This window comes from Cricetulus griseus, chromosome 2 (genome assembly GCF_003668045.3).
Source record: "Cricetulus griseus strain 17A/GY chromosome 2, alternate assembly CriGri-PICRH-1.0, whole genome shotgun sequence".
NCBI classification, from domain to species: domain Eukaryota; kingdom Metazoa; phylum Chordata; class Mammalia; order Rodentia; family Cricetidae; genus Cricetulus; species Cricetulus griseus.
In genome coordinates, this window is record NC_048595.1 from 437,093,188 (window position 1) to 437,108,934 (window position 15,747).

The window sequence follows — 15,747 nt, forward strand, 5'->3', positions numbered from 1 at the left end:
CGTGACAGGGAACATGGCAGCATGCAATCAGGCATGGTACTGGAGCTGAGAGTCCTACATCTTGCAGGCAACAGGACGTCAACTAACAATCACACTGAAGGAAGCTTGAGCAAAAGAAACCTGAAAGGTGGCCTTCACAGTGACACACTCCCTCCTACAAGGCCACACTACTCCAACAAGGCCACACTTCCTAATAATAGTGCCACTCCCTTAGGGGGGCATTTTCTTTCAAACTACCACAATTTCTAAGGAACACAGAGAAACACAGAGGCAATGAATGATTCATTGCCTGAGGGAGTGCCTCAGTTTCTCAAGAACTGAAAGGTGCACAGTGCCCCAGGAGCCACAGACTCTAACCTGAAAAACCTATGAGTCATGCCTCTCAAGGAAGCTAGGCCAGGCCAATTCGATGATCCCTTGCACTCTTGCTCAGCTTCTTGGGATTACAGGCATACATGACTATTTGGCTAGTCATGGGTGTTTTAGCATAATGCATAGATTGGCTTAGGTCTAGTGCATGTCACTGGTCCCCCAAACCATATCCATTACTGGAGATGGGGACAGAAAAATTACAGCAAGATCCCCTGGGTGTTCACTGATGGAGTAGAATGTAAAGGATGCTGAAACTCTTACATCCCTTATCGAGAGAGAGAGAGAGAGAGAGAGAGAGAGAGAGAGAGAGAGAGAGAGAGAGAGAGAGAGAACAGGATATATGTCATGTCTTCAGTGCTCATCTTCAAATGGGGGACACTAAGAGGAAATCCTTATCTTTAAAAAATGCTTACCATTTGTACTTTACATTTTTTGGACAACAAGCATACAACTTGAACAACTTCAAAGAGAAAGGCTATGCCTATGAGGGACAGCTGGTAACTAATGCTTGTGAGTTTAAAGCTGAGGTGTTGGCAATCAGGAAGTACTGGCCCGCCCTTGCAGAAGCTCAGAATGGCCTTTTCTCTTGCCCGTTACCACACTGTGGTTGTTGTAACAACTGGGTTTTAAAATCATCAGGTCCAGTGGCTTGAATTTCCCTTGCAATAGTGTGGGGATGTCTCTTCAGTTTTGTCCACAGACACGTTTCTTAGTCATCTCCATATACCAGGGAGCAGGTCTGGAGCCTGGAAAGACACAGAGGTCATGTGCATTGTCAGAGGGATGGCTGGAATCAGAACTTCCTCAGACAGAAGGAGCTGAGCTTTCTTTGAGGAAGTGGCACCAGCAGAGTTGTCCCTGGCTTTCTCAGATGTCTTGACTCATAGTGTGACACTGGCTGAAGACACTGTGGAAGTGGCCCTCAGATCTGACGGCTCAGGGAACTTGGTTCCAACTGCTAGGTGCCCGCCATTGGAAGTTCTTCCTAGGACTTGCTGCTGTTTCTAACGTCTCTTTCTAGAAAGCACAACACAGTTCTTGTTGGATGGGCAGAAAGGTGGTGAGGTAAGGCCAAGGTGTCTCATATCTGGTCGGGCACTGGAAGTCTCATTTTTATTTCTACTTGAAGCTGAGTCACAGTTCTACATAGTTGACCAGACCCTTCTGGAGTTGTCTCACTGAAATGAGCTTGCATCTTCGTGTCATTTGGAGAGCTACACTTACCAAAAGAATTGAAATACTCCGAGATGAATAGTTCAGGCACTCTGGTGGCAGTAGGAGAATCCATGTAGAGGAGAAGAGGCAGAAGGTCGAAGGACCACGTTCATGTTTTCTGTTAATGTAACCAGCACACCAGAGTGGAAATGCCACCAGAATGAAGGCTTTGTCTGACTTGTTGGCTGTTGTATTCATAGCACTTAAAACAGCCAAAAGTGCCGGGCAGTGGTGGCTCATGCCTCTAATACTAGCACTTGGGAGGTAGAAGCAGGTGGATCTCTGAGTTTGAGTCTGAGGCTAGCCTGCTCTACAGAGTGAGTTCCAGGACAGCCAGAGCTATAGAGAGAAACCCTGTCTTGAAAAACCAAACCGAACTGAACCAAACCAAACAGTTGCCTTGGCTGTTTGGGTTCTGGGAAGGCTAGCACACCATGGGAAGCCACTCTGTAGAAATAGATGGAAGCTGCATTAGTGCACTTGAACTTCTGTACAAACTGGTGCTAACAAAAGCTCCCACATAGTCTCTCGACCCAGATGGAGGGGTCTCAGGGTTGCTCTCCTTGCCTTGCAGATGGCTACCTACCTTCTTTCTGTGCTTTCATGTGCTTATTTCTCTCAGTGGAGGCACTCCTCAAGTCTCTCTTCCTGTCCTAGTTACCTATTCTAGAAAGAGTCAAAGGCTCTAGCCAGATTGAACCAGGCTCTGGAGGTGCCCATCAGACAACCAATCTCTTTACACCAGTGTCCCCTGACATTGCTCTCCTGACATTGGGATGGGAATCCCACTGGTCTCAGTCTCTGTAGTCTGTTGGGAATTCCAAGTAATAGCTCATCTGTTAAATGCCAGTCACCAGTGGCTTGGGGTACCAGGTTCTCGAGTACTGAAAGTGGGTCCTAGAGTTGGACTGCCAACCTGCAAATTCTAGAATCACTGCCAGACCTCATAGTCTCCAGCCTGCATTCCTTCCCCCTTCTCTCCCTTCCTTTTTTCTGAAAAAAAAAAAAAAAAGTGAGAACGGACAGTATTGCTTAATAGGTTGGTGTGCCTTGGGGATCTCAGCACGGCCTGAAGCTGCCTCACAGGAAGCAGTGAGTGGGGAGTTGGCTGCCACTGTGTTTTTTCCATGCCCCCCTCTTCTTTTTCTTTCTTCCAGTCTGGTCTTTTCCCTGGATTTTATCTGATGTCAGGTGTCAGCTGGGGACTAGCTGTCTGCACAGAAGTCAGAGGAGTGGGAATGCTCTCAGCTCCATTCCCAGAACTCATGAGGAGTCCAAGGCAGTGGTTGCCCTCTGTGGAAGGGCCTGTGTCATCTGCTCCAGCTTCCCTGGCATACCCCCTGCTCCTGCATCCCACCTATTGCTGGGATTTCCTTGTCCATCCCTTAGTTGATGGGCGTGTAGGTTGAGGATGCTGGTAGCTCTGTACCAGGACAGGTGCTCTGAGTTACATCTCTAGGATGCTAATTACAGCTATCTATGCTCCCTCTCCATCCAGTGCCTTAACTTGGCACAGGTGCAGGCATCTAGGCAGTATGCTGACTTAGGGGCCATTTGGAGATGCATTTACTCATTTAAGTACATTATTTTTTGAGAGAGGATTTCACATAACCTGGGTTGACTTCCAACCTGCGGTACAGCTAAGGGCAATCTGGAACATAAGATCTTCCTGCCTCCGTCTCCCAGGTGCTGTCATTATAAGCATGTGTCGTCACACTTGGTTTTTATATAGCATAGGGGCTGGAGCCCAGGACTTTGTGCGCTCTACCATCTGAGCTACACACTCAGTCTTCGAGTTCTTTGTATAGTTTGTACAGACATCTCTGCCCAGATGTCCAATGGGAGGTTTGCAGAAGAGTGGCTGGTCCTGATTTTGTCAGGAAATTTGTAGATAAGGAATTCAAGTCTTTTGGCTCCAAAGTCTTATTTCAAAACTGCACTTTGCTATGGAAGGAAGCAGGTGTTCCTTGTTTTAAATTTTAAGAAAAAGAACAAGGCCCTAAGAACAGCCCCTGAATAGTTTAGTAGATGAAGCAGATCATTTGGGCCTGATTGCCAGAGCTCTTGATATGCAAATGTACCTCTAAGAAGGAATGCAAATTGAGACAGGGAGAGTCTCTGATGTTTGATCCTAAAGAAATCTCTGGTCTTCCTGGGGTCTTTTAATAAGAGTGGTAAAACCTTCCTTCCTTTATTCTGCAGGTTTCCATGAGTCTAGTCACACAAAGTGTCCTAAGTCACTTGCTCTGGTGATGGTGGCCACACAACAGGCCCCCCCACTTGGCTGCATTGCCAGTCTGCAAGTGTGTGTGTGTGTTAACCAACTGTGTCAGGAGGGCACAGGCATCTCATCCGGGCTCCATTTCAGACACGCATTGTTCTTAATTTTACTCATGCCAGTCTCCTTCTTGCTTATAAAATGGCTTTAGCCCTGGGATTCTGGCTCATTATCTTGCTTGGAATCTACTTTGCTCTTCCTGTCCTGTCTGCACTCCAGCCCCCCTTCACTCTGTATACAACCCTTGCAAGGCTTGATTCAAGTCCCTTTCCCCAGGAAGACGTCTCTGACTATAGCTGATCAGGGCAGTTGCTTTGATTTCTGCGCAACCTTCCCACACTGCCCCTGGTTTTCTTGTTGATTTAGTAATAAGTAAAGCTATACATGAAGTCTTTGGTGCCTCATTATTTGATTAAACTGGAGTCTGCATCATCCACTGAACAATAAGTTTTTGTTGGCCAGTGACTGTTTTACCATCTGTCCCTACACTATTTATGATTAGGCATTGTCTGTGTCAGTGCTCAGTAAAGGCCAATTGAGAACAATGACAAAACAGTGTGTCATGTTGATTCATGTGCTAAACATATCAGACAAATGAAGAAACCACTTGGTCCCCACTTGGTCTCGCCATCAGTAGTTCCCAGAAGCTATTTTGGGTTAGGGGTGGGGGATGGGAAGCTCAACCTTGATGGCAGCTGCTACTGCATGGATTTGGGGGTCAGGGGAGAACAGTTTTTAGAATTTCTTTCTACCGAGTGCATAGTGACAGGGCTTGGAGTCCTGGAACACAGTTGGTTAAAGCCCCTATCATGGATGACTGTACGGCTCACTTGGAATGGAGCAAGTTTGTACCCGACATGGGATACCCCAGGCAGGTACAGGGAAGGCCCACTGAGCAAGACAGATGAAACCAGTGGGAACAAGTGGGATTCTGGGTGAAATGAAGGGCAGCAAGCAGGATCAAATACCAGAGAATGTAGCCTCATCAATGGGGTACCCCTGGCCATGGTGAACCCAGGTGTGTGTGTGTGTGTGTGTGTGTGTATGTGTGTATACATGTATTGTTGGGAGGCTCTAGCTAACAGGAAGGTTTTGACTGCTGTCTATTTAGCCTAGCCTCCTTGTGTCTGGGGCTCAGAGGCTGGCTTCAGGGTGAGAGAGAGAGAGAGAGAGAGGAGAGAAAGAAAGACAGAGAGAGAGAGAGAGAGAGAGAGAGAGAGAGAGAGAGAGAGAGAGAGAGAGAGCTTGGTCAGACAGACAGAGCTGATTCTGTGCTAGACAGATGGGGTTCTGTTCAGATCAGCAAGGGACAGTGAAATCATACAAGAGGTTCTGGGGTAGAGGGGGGACTGATGCTATGGGCCCAGACTCAGAGCTGCTCCTTAAAGATGTGACTGAGGGCTGGGTGGTGGTGGCACTCGCCTTTAATACCAGCATCAGGAGGCAGAGGCAGGCATCTCTGTGAGTTTGAGACCAGCCTGGTCTATAAGAGCTAGTTCCAGGACAGCTTCCAAAGCCACAGAGAAACCGTGTCTTGAAAAACAACAACAACAAAAATAAAGATATGACTGAGGATGACTCCATAGAGCAGTGGTTCTCAACCTTCCTAATGCTTCAACCCTTTAATACAGTTCCTCATGTTGTGGTGACCCCCAACCATAAAATTATCTTGTTTCTATTTCATAACTATAATTTTGTTACTGTTATGAATCATAATAGAAATACCTGATATGCAGGATATCTGATATGCAACCCCCCCAAGCAGTCATGACCCACAAGTTGAGAACCAGTGTCACAGAGGAAGGACAAATGTGGAGCTTAGCTTGGTCATGGTGCATAGTTCTGAGGTCAGGAACCAAGGTCCAGAGAAGCAAAGAGACTTCAGTATCCAAAGTCACGATGCTGCTATCGGCATGTGGGGTGTGGGTTTTGGTTCATTTGATTCCTCCAGTCCAGGGGTGCAGTGTTCTTCTAACTTACAGGGTTTTATTTTTATTTATTTATTTATTTGTTTGTTTGTTTGTTTTTCGAGACAGGGTTTCTCTGTGGCTTTGGAGGCTGTCCTAGAACTAGCTCTTGCAGACCAGGTTGGTCTCGAAATCACAGAGATCCACCTGCCTCTGCCTCTCGAGTGCTGGGATTAAAGGCACCACCAACGCCCAGCTTCAGGGTTTTATAGAGACTTCCTTTAGCCTTCTACTTCTATGGTGGTTTCCAAAGGACAAGTGTGTGTGTGTGTGTGTGTGTGTAGATGGTTAAGAAGGAAGCTCTGTGTTTATTTACTTAAGGTCTTACTGTGTAGCCCAGGTTGGCCTTGGACTTGGTTTCTCCTGCTTCAGTCTTCTAAGTGCTAGAATTACAGATATGCATCACCACACCCAACCTAACACTGAGGGACCTGGGTAGGGCTTTCTTTTCTTTTTTTCCCTTTCTTTTCTTTCTCTTCTTTTCTTTCTCTCCCTTCCTCCCTCCTTTCTTTCTTTCTTTCCTTCTTTTTTTTTTTTTTTTGAGACATGGTCTTATTATGTATCCTGGTTGGCCTGGAACTCACTGTGTAGAGCAGGCTGACCTGAATTCACATAGGTCTGCCTCTGCATCCCAAGTGCTGGCATTAAAGGCATATGCCATAATACCCAGTCTTTGTGTAGGACAGTGGTTCTCAAACTTCCTAATGCTTCAACCCTTTAATACAGTTCCTCATGTTGTGGTGACCCCCACCATAAAATTATTTTCATTGCTACCTCATAACTGTAATTTTGCTACTGTTATGACTCATAATGTAAATATCTGTGTTTTCTGGTGGTCTTGGGAGACCTTTGTGAAGTGGTCATTGGACCCCCCAAAGGGGTTGACCCACAGATTGAGAACCCTACCCTCCTTTGTCTCTCCCTTTATTCTTTCCTCCAGGGTCTCATACATTCCAGTTTTGCCTCAGACTTACTATGTAGCTAAAGATGACCTTAAACTTTGGACTGTCCTGTCCAGGGTGGGATTACAGACATGTGTGACCACCAAAGTCCTGGAAGATAAGCACTCTATTAACCATGCATGATGCATCCCCAGCCCCAGGCCTCTATCTCACAGGCTCTTCCATTTCCCAATAGGGCCATCCTGAGAAGTAAAGTTTTAGCACATGGGCCTCTGGGGAACTCTCAAGCATTTAGCCTCCTAAGCTTCATTTTCTCATTTGTAAAAAGTGCACAGTAAAGCCACTTTGTGAGACTTGAAACACACGAAATGAAACTGAAGAGAATACTATTAGTATTAGTTGGCTTCCTAGAAAGTACCCAGGTGATGGGGGACGTCCTTCTGTGCATGTTTGTCTTATTAGTTGTTGAATAAAGCACTACTTGGCCAATGAGGCAGAAAGCTAGGTGAGGCTAGGAGTCTAGGAGGATTCTGGGAAATGTAGTAAGGGCAGTCATAGCCATGTGATGGCGTGCGCTGCCAGTGTCCTCAATAAGATGTTTATAAATATACAGATTAATACTTATGGTTGATAATTAAGACTGAGCTAGCAGTAAGAAATCCTAGTCTTTGACCAGCAGCATTTGTACCTAATATAAGTCTCTGTGTGTTATTTTGGCCGCCCACATGGTGGCAGGGCTTGGGCGTCTTGGCAGAAAGATTTCTCGTTACACCCAGGAGCACCTGTGATTGCAGTCCATCACTGTTAGTCTTCTCCGAGTGTCTTAGGGACCCAAAGGAGTGAAGGTCCTGGACTAATGACTTGCCCACCCTCCTTACAGCCCTGTTACCTTAATTCCTTAGACTTTTGCATGCACTATCTTAACACATGCTTATCAGAAAGTCATTTGACTAATGGTCCTGATGGAAAAGAACATGTAGGCATTAGCTTTGCTCCTGACCAAAACTTGAGCCATTTGAATACTCAGGATACATCTTCCAGCCTTCTTTCCTATGACTTACCCAGATGCCTCTTCCCTAGGTAAAGGAAGACCTATATGATTTCTCCAGCTGCCTTGAGCTCCATCAATACTATCTAAAATCATCATCCCCTTGAAGAAAGCACCGCCTAGTCCTTGTTCTGGAACACAGATTCGAGCTGGAAAGCATACAGGAGCTTCAGGCAGAGTCACCCATTTCTCTCTTCCAGGAGCCGAGCCAGCCCCAAAGACCGTGAACTTGCCCTCTGAGAACTGCAGCATATCTGACTGGCTGACACTAGAGGCAACCGTGAAAGCCTCTGTACGTGGTGGCTTTCTCCATGGCCACATCCATCACCGTTGTCATTATTGCAATAGTGTCACAGAATCTGCAGCTGAGGAAAGAGTTCCGACTGGTCCTCCTTTGCCGTCACCTGCTCTGTATCTCTTGCTACTGTGGCCTGGGGGTTGTCTTCCAAGGAATGCGGGCTTTGGCGGCCAACAGTCCCTTGCTGCTGTGCTGGCTGGTATTTGGGGCACAGCTAAGTGTGGGAGAAGGGATCCTCCTTACTCTGGCCTTGATGGCTCTCAACACTTACCTTGCCATTTGTTATCCTCTGAACTCTCCATCTGTGGTAGACTGTGCTAAGTATAGGATTCTGGCTGGGACCTGGACCACTGTTATACTCAAGAATGTTGGCTTATTCCTCATAGAGGGCTCTACTCCAGCCCTCTATAAGACTGTTTTCCAGTCTTCCCCACTCTGCCCTGTGCTATTGAATGGTACGCCTGCCAGAGTCATCGGCATGTTTTTCCTTGCTCTTCTTTATCTGTCATTCTTGTGAGTTACTGTCTGATATACCGAGAAGGGAAGCGGGCTGGCCATTTTAACAGATCAAACATCAAGGCCAGGAGAACTGTCCTTGTTCACCTACTGCAGATAAGCTTACATGTGATACCCACCCTGATATTCATGGGTTTGGGAAAACAATGCGGGGTGTTTTTCTTTGCTCTAAACCTGGTGCTTTTTGGTGTCTTCGCATTTGCGCAGTGTTTCAACCCTCTGGTGTATGGGCTACGCAACAGAGAGCTGCAGAGAAAACTGTACCCTTGGCTGTGCTGTCAGAAGAAGCAGCAGGGGGCTGGCTTAAACAAAAATTTAGTTCTTCGGAGTAACTTCAGACTTACTAGGTGTGTCAGTTTAGGCTAAGAACTTGCCTTGTGTACAACCCAAAACTGTCGCCTTGCTTTGATTGTCAAAGTACTGAGACTTTTCTGCTGCATCTCAGTGAGGTCAGCCAGTGCCTTTAAATCCAGATGAGCACTTCTGATGGCCTGCTCTACTGCATCTGAGTGTGATAGCCAAAAGGGCCGGATACAGGAGTCACATGATAATGAAGTCACTGGAAAAGCTGGAGGAAACAGAAGTCAAGGACCCTGCTGATTGGTGTCACGTTAAGGCAGGCCAAGTAGTCGTGTGCCCTGGGCACTCTTTCTTGACAACTTTGTCAGCCAGGAGAAAGAGCAACAAGATGGCTTCTACCTCCTCTCATCTTGTATATCTCGAATAATGTCACATACTCTCCGGTAAATGGTGGCCATTGAGACCCTAAAAGCAAAGGAGTCTGGGAAACGTTGTTGTTAGTTTTACTGATTTGGCAGTATGGGAAGTTACCTTACAAGGGGGAGTGAGTGAGGACTGAATGAGCCAGCTTATGGGCCCCTCTCTTACTACACTTAGTTTTATTTACAGATTATAATGATAACAGAAACAAGAGGCACCATTGGGCATCACGTTCCTCACACTATACAAGCCATTTTACACCATGTCAATACTCACAACAGTTTTGTAATGTAGACATAATTACTCTTGATTTACAAGTGAGAAAACAGAGGTTGAGAAATGTAAGCCTAGGAGGTTCTAAATCTTGCAGTTCTCATAACATTTTCTACATAGGCTTTTCGGTACAGGGTAATCACTTTTCTTAAAACAGTAAAAAGAATTACGAGAGGGGGGGAGGTGAGAGGAATTGTCAGAACTTGGTTTTCTCTTCCACTTTTATGTAGGTTCCTTTATGCTGTCATCAGGCTTTTGAGGCAAATGCTTTACCTGCTGAGCCATCTTGCCAGCCCAACTTTTTTTTTTTTTTTTAAATTTTTGAGGGCTGAAACCAATTGTTTGAGAAAGTCAGGTCTTGACTCTCCACTTTGCTTTGGGTCTGAAGGAGACCCTCTTTGTTGTTGTTGTTGTTGTTGTTGTTGTTGTTGTTGTTGTTGTTGTTGTTGTTTTTCAAGACAGGGTTTCTCTGTAGCTTTGGAGGCTGTCCCAGAACTTGCTGTTGTTGACCAGGCTGGTCTTGAACTTACAGAGATCCACTTGCCTCTGCCTCCCGAGTGCTGGGATTAAAGGTGTGCGCCACCAACACCCTAGGAGCCCCTTTCTTATCTATCACTTTATCCATTACATTTCTCTCTTATCCATCAATGACTACGTTCTACAGTCCTGAGGCCATCCTTACTTTCCTATTCTAGGGCTTCTGTGTCATGTTTACACTCTTACTTGGTTTCAGGTTCCCTTCCCTCCTCTATCTTCTCGTCTCAGTTTGAGAGATGGAGTACTTGGACTTGTGAAGCAGGTACTCTGACCCTGAACTACACTCCAGTCCTCTGTTGCTTGTCTCCTCTCTAGGTATTTTGACTAAGCTTGCCCCTTTTCTCAGTCCCAATGCTAAGAACCAGAAGCTTTGCCATTTTTTCCAGGCCAGCCTCTAGATCTTATTTCCTTTGCCCCTCAGTGCCTAGCACAGTGCCTGGTAGACTGCAGGCACTCAGATGATGAAACAGAACCACTAACCAGGAAGACATGCCTTTCTACAAACCATTTTTTTTCCTTTTTGGTTTTTCATGATAGGGTATCTCTGTATAGCCTCTGCTGTCCTGGAACTCACTCTGCAGACCAGGCTGGCCTCAAACTGGGAGATCCACCTGCCTCAGCCTCCCAAGTGCTGGGATTAAAGTAGAGCGCCATCACTGCCTGACCCTTTCTACAAACTCTTACACTACAAAAGCCAGGCTCTCTGCATTGACAGATTAAATATTTTGAAAATAAAGAATCTTTTCAGGCTGGAGAAATGGCTCAGCACTTAAGAGTACATATTGCTCTTGCAGAGGAACCATGGATTCAGTTCCTAGCACTAACATTAAGCAACTCATAAACTCCTGTAACTCCAGCTCCAGAGAACCCGACACCCTCTTTTGGACTCCATGGGCACCTCACTCAGATACACATATATAAACATAGTTAAAAAAAAACAAAAACAGGCCAGCCTTGAAACCATATACACACAAACAACAAAAACAGACTCTGCAGGCTGTATCTACATAGATTTGTGCATACCTATATATGTAAGTATATATGTGCATTAATCAGTGTTCTATTGCTGGGAAGAGACACCACGACCATGGCAATTCTTATAAAGGAAAGCATTTCATTGGGGCTGGCTTGCCCTTTAGAAGTTTAGTTCATTATCAGCATGACAGAAAGCATGGTGGCATGCAGGCAGACATGGTGCTGGAGAAGGAGCTAAGAGTTCTACATCTGGATCCTCAGGCAGCAGGCAAACAAAAAGATACTGGGTCTGGATTGAGCATTTGAAAACCCAAAGCCCACCCCCAGTGATACATTTCCTCTAACAAGGCCATACCTACTCCAACAAAAGTTGACCACACTTAACCCAACTGTAACTCCTAGATCTAATGACTTTTGTTTGTAATATTAGTTGTGATATATTGTTTATGACTTATTAAAGCTTGCCTAAGGATTCAGAAAGCAAAGTTAGCCACAGGCCATAGAAGCCAGGCCCACACCTTTAATCCCAACAGCCAAAAAGTAGAAGGTGGTGGTACACACCTTTAATCCTGGTACTCAGGATTAAGAAATTAGATGGATCTCTGAGTCAAAGACTACCCAGATCTACCCAAGAGTGAATCAGTCTAAAAGAAAATTATAGCTCACACCTTTAATTCCAACATTAGGGAAGTATGGAAGACAGAAGCAAGGTCTCAGAGAGGTATTCATTCTCTAGCCACAATGAGGAAAGGTTACAGTCTGAGGCATGGTGAGGGCTCCTGGAGACAGGACCAGCCCATTTAGATTGAGGTAGAGGTAAGAAGCTAGTGACCAGCTGCTTTGCTTTTCTGATATTCAGTTTGAAGCTTGAACCCCAATATCAGTCTCTGGGTCATTTATTTTTCATGTTACAGGTAGTTTTATACCTTCAAATGCAAATTTAATATATTTTTCAAATTGGGAATATATGGTATAAAATTTTAAAAGTTGGCGATGAAATAAATGGAAATACATCTCCTCCCCTGTTGTGGTTTGAAAGAAAATGGCCCCCAAAGAGACTGGGACTATTAGGGGTGTAGTCTTGTTGGAGGAAGTGTGTCACTGTGGAGGTGGGCTTTGAGGTCTTATATATGTTAAAGCCATGCCTAATGTCTCAGACCACTTCCTGTTGTCCATGAGTTAAGATGTAAGAACTCTCAGCTCCTTCTCTAGTACCATGTATGCCTGCATGCTGCCTTGTTTCCCACCATGATAATGGACTAAACCTTTGAACTGTAAGCAAGCCAGCAGCTCCCCTCCATGGCCTCTGCATCAGTTCCTGCCTCCAGATTCCAGCCTTGCTTGATTGAGCTCCTGTCTTGACTTCCTCCATCGATCTGGAAATGTAAGTCATATAAACCCTTTCTTCCCCAACTTGCTTTTTGGTCATGCTGTCTATTGCAGCAATAGAAACCCTAAGACATCCCCATTTGCCCAGCTTCTTGATTCTCTTTTCTAAGTCAGTAACTTGTGGGTTTTGTGTGTGGCTGCCTCAAGAGATGATCTACAGAGAGCAAACTACTGGTAATTTCTCATTTATAAGAGTTTTATTCCTATTTCATTGCATTTTATTTTTGCTCTCTCGCTCTCTCTCTCTCTCTCCTCTTCTCTCTCTTCAGTGTTTCTCTGTGTAACACCCTTAGCTGTCCTGGAACTAGCTCTGTAGACCAGGCTGGCCTTGAACTCATAGAGATCTGCCTGCCTCTGCTTCCTGAGTACTGGGGTTAAAGGTGTGGACCACCACCACTTGGCTATTTTTGTTTCTTTTTGAGACAAGGTATCACTACTATGTAGCCTTGGCTGGTCTGGAACTTGCTATGTAGATCAGGATGGCCTTGAGTTTATAGACACCCAACTGCATTTGCTTATTGAATGCTGGAATTAAAGGTATACCCAGCCTCATTTATAAGATAATTTAACTCTTGATAATGTAGATTTGGATCAGAAAGATGTTTACCTAGGTGATTGTAATCAAAGTTTATGTCATGAGTGACAGGTTGTGACAAGAGCCAGGATCAATTTTAGGATATGAAATTCTGAGCCAGGCATGGTGGCACACACCTTTAATCCCAGCACTCAGAAGGCAGAGGCAGGACATTTCTGAGTTCAAGGACAGTCTGATCCAAAGAGGTAGTTGTGAGGCATCCAGGGCTACACAAAGAAACGAGAGAGACAGAGAGAGAGAGAGAGAGACAGAGAGAGAGAGAGAGAGAGAGAGAGAGAGAGAGAGAGAGACCTTTGTACCCTAAATTTAAGCTTGGGTAAAATACAGAGGAGAGAAGGGAGGAAGTGGTGGTTGAAATCACTTGCAGTCAGATGAGAGCTCTTGTAAAAAGTGCCCTTCCCACATCCATATGGTGTTAATCAAACAGTCAGAAAGGGTAGGAGGTTGGGGCAAATATTCAGAGAAGATGAACTTTGCAAATAGCTCTAAGAAATTAATTCACTTAAGGAAAAAATATAAATTATCTCAAAATTTTAAACCTTGTATGCATGTTTCATTTACCCCAACTACAGCCTGGAACATTTCTGACCTCTGTTTAACTTAGGAGCACACACTGGCCAATTGTCTGACCAAACTTGGAAAATCTCTAAAAGCAAGAATATAAAAATCTTGACACCTTTTCATCTAAGAAAATATTAAATGAATTAGGCCATTTAGTAGCTTCAGAAGTTCAAACCACATTTACAAACTTGAAGAATTCTTTTTCTCTGGGAAGGTCAAAGCCTATGGCTGTGAATGTCCACCTGGTGGCCAAGCAATGACATACACTTACACTGATGGAGAGAAATGGTATATGTTCCATTAGTGGGACTGGAGGAGGAAAAGCCAGGTTGTTTTTTGTTTTTTGTCCCCCCCCCCATATAGGGTTTCTCTGTAGCTTTGGAGGCTGTCCTGGAACTCGCTCTTGTAGACCAGGCTGGTCTTGAACTCAGAGAGATCCGCCTGCCTCTGCCTCCTGAGTGTTGGGATTAAAGGCATGCGCCACCAATGCCTGGCTTCATTCAGTTTTTATGAGAAGAAAACAAAAGAAAGCCACGAATCCTAAGTTTCTGATGATTAGAAAGAGGATATATTTTGGAGAGTGAGGGATATTGTCCTACCTCTCATGTTTATTTACTAAATAGTGAGATTATTCTTTGGAGGTGAAAACTATCAAAAGACCTTGCATTGCTGGGGAGTGATTAGACACAAGATACTGACTCACATCCTTTGGGTTGTTCACTACTAAAGCCAACCAACCATACAGAAGACCATGTGTTGGCGAGGTCTTGGAGAAATTGGTACATTGTTGGTAGTATTATAAAATGTGTAAGAATTTGGAAAATAGGGGCTGGAGAGATGGCTCAGGGGTTAAGAGCACTGACTGTTCTTCCAGAGGTTCTGAGTTCAATTCCCAGCAACCACGTGGTGGCTCACAACCATCTGTAATGTGATCTGGTGCCCTCTTCTGGCACACACTGTATGCATGATAAATAAATAAATAAATAAATAAATAAATAAATAAATAAGTAAAAAAGAATATGGAAAATAGTATGGCACTTCCTCAAAAAGCTTAAGCATAGAACTACCATATGATTTAGCAATCTCACTTTTGGACACATATCTGAAAGAGCTGGAAGCAGAACACTAAAGAAATCCCAGCACACTCCTCTCCACTGAGGATTTATTCCCAGTAGACAAGAGATTAGGATGGAGACTATTCCCCACAGGCTCATGTGCTGGAATACTTGGTTGACAGCTGGTGGCAATGCTTTGCGGGAGGGATTGTGTAACCTTTGGGATGTGGGGTCTCACTGAAGGAAATAGTCACTGAGGAGAGGGTGCTGATTGCAAAAACACAACTTTCATCTCAAAGGGAACATGAGCTAATTTATTTTGGAGTAAAGTATGATTTAAACTGGGAACATAGACTTAGGTTACCCCAAATGCTATGTACTGACATGGCAATAGTTTCATGATCTTTTTGTAGTAAGAAAAGAAAATAAAGTCCTAAGTCTAGGCAATTTTCCAATACAGTGATGGGAATGTCAGCTAGGTGGTTATAGCACAGTGGGAAACCTCTGCTATAGGCCTCAGATGATGCCTGATGACATTCTTAGCTTTGGGTTGGTGGAAGCCAGGAGATTGTTAGTATATTCTGGAAAGATTTTACCTTAAAGTCATGGGCCATTAGGTCAAATACAGGTGGGTGGTGCCTGGCTCTCAAGAAGGATAAAGATACACTTGGAGCATTCCAGCTCACTATTATGGAAATTCTAACCAGTCAATCATCCCTGCAGAATCTTTAACATAGGTGCAGCTTTTTTCTCCCTTAGGAACTTCACTTCACAGGAACTTCAAATTTGGAGTTTGGTATTATTTCCTGGTCCACCAAGATGTAAACAAGCATCTCCATGCTTCTGCCGCCACACAAGAGTTGCCTGTAACAGGAAGATATCACTGCAGCTGCGCTTGCCATGATGTAATGTACCCTCAACCAGGAGGCAAAGCAAATTCTTCCTCCTCTGCGTTGCTTCTTGTCAGGTATGCCACACTGAGAAGTGAGGTCACTGATAGGATTGTCTGTCCATGGACATTAGGAAGAGGCCTATGGGAGGAATGG

The 15,747-nt window shown here is 44.7% G+C and overlaps 1 pseudogene; it reads left to right on the forward strand.

Moving 5' to 3' along the window:
- The first annotated feature begins 5,778 nt into the window (after positions 1 to 5,778).
- Positions 5,779 to 8,962, forward strand: LOC100750442 (annotated as a pseudogene).
- Positions 8,963 to 15,747: the final 6,785 nt, after the last annotated feature.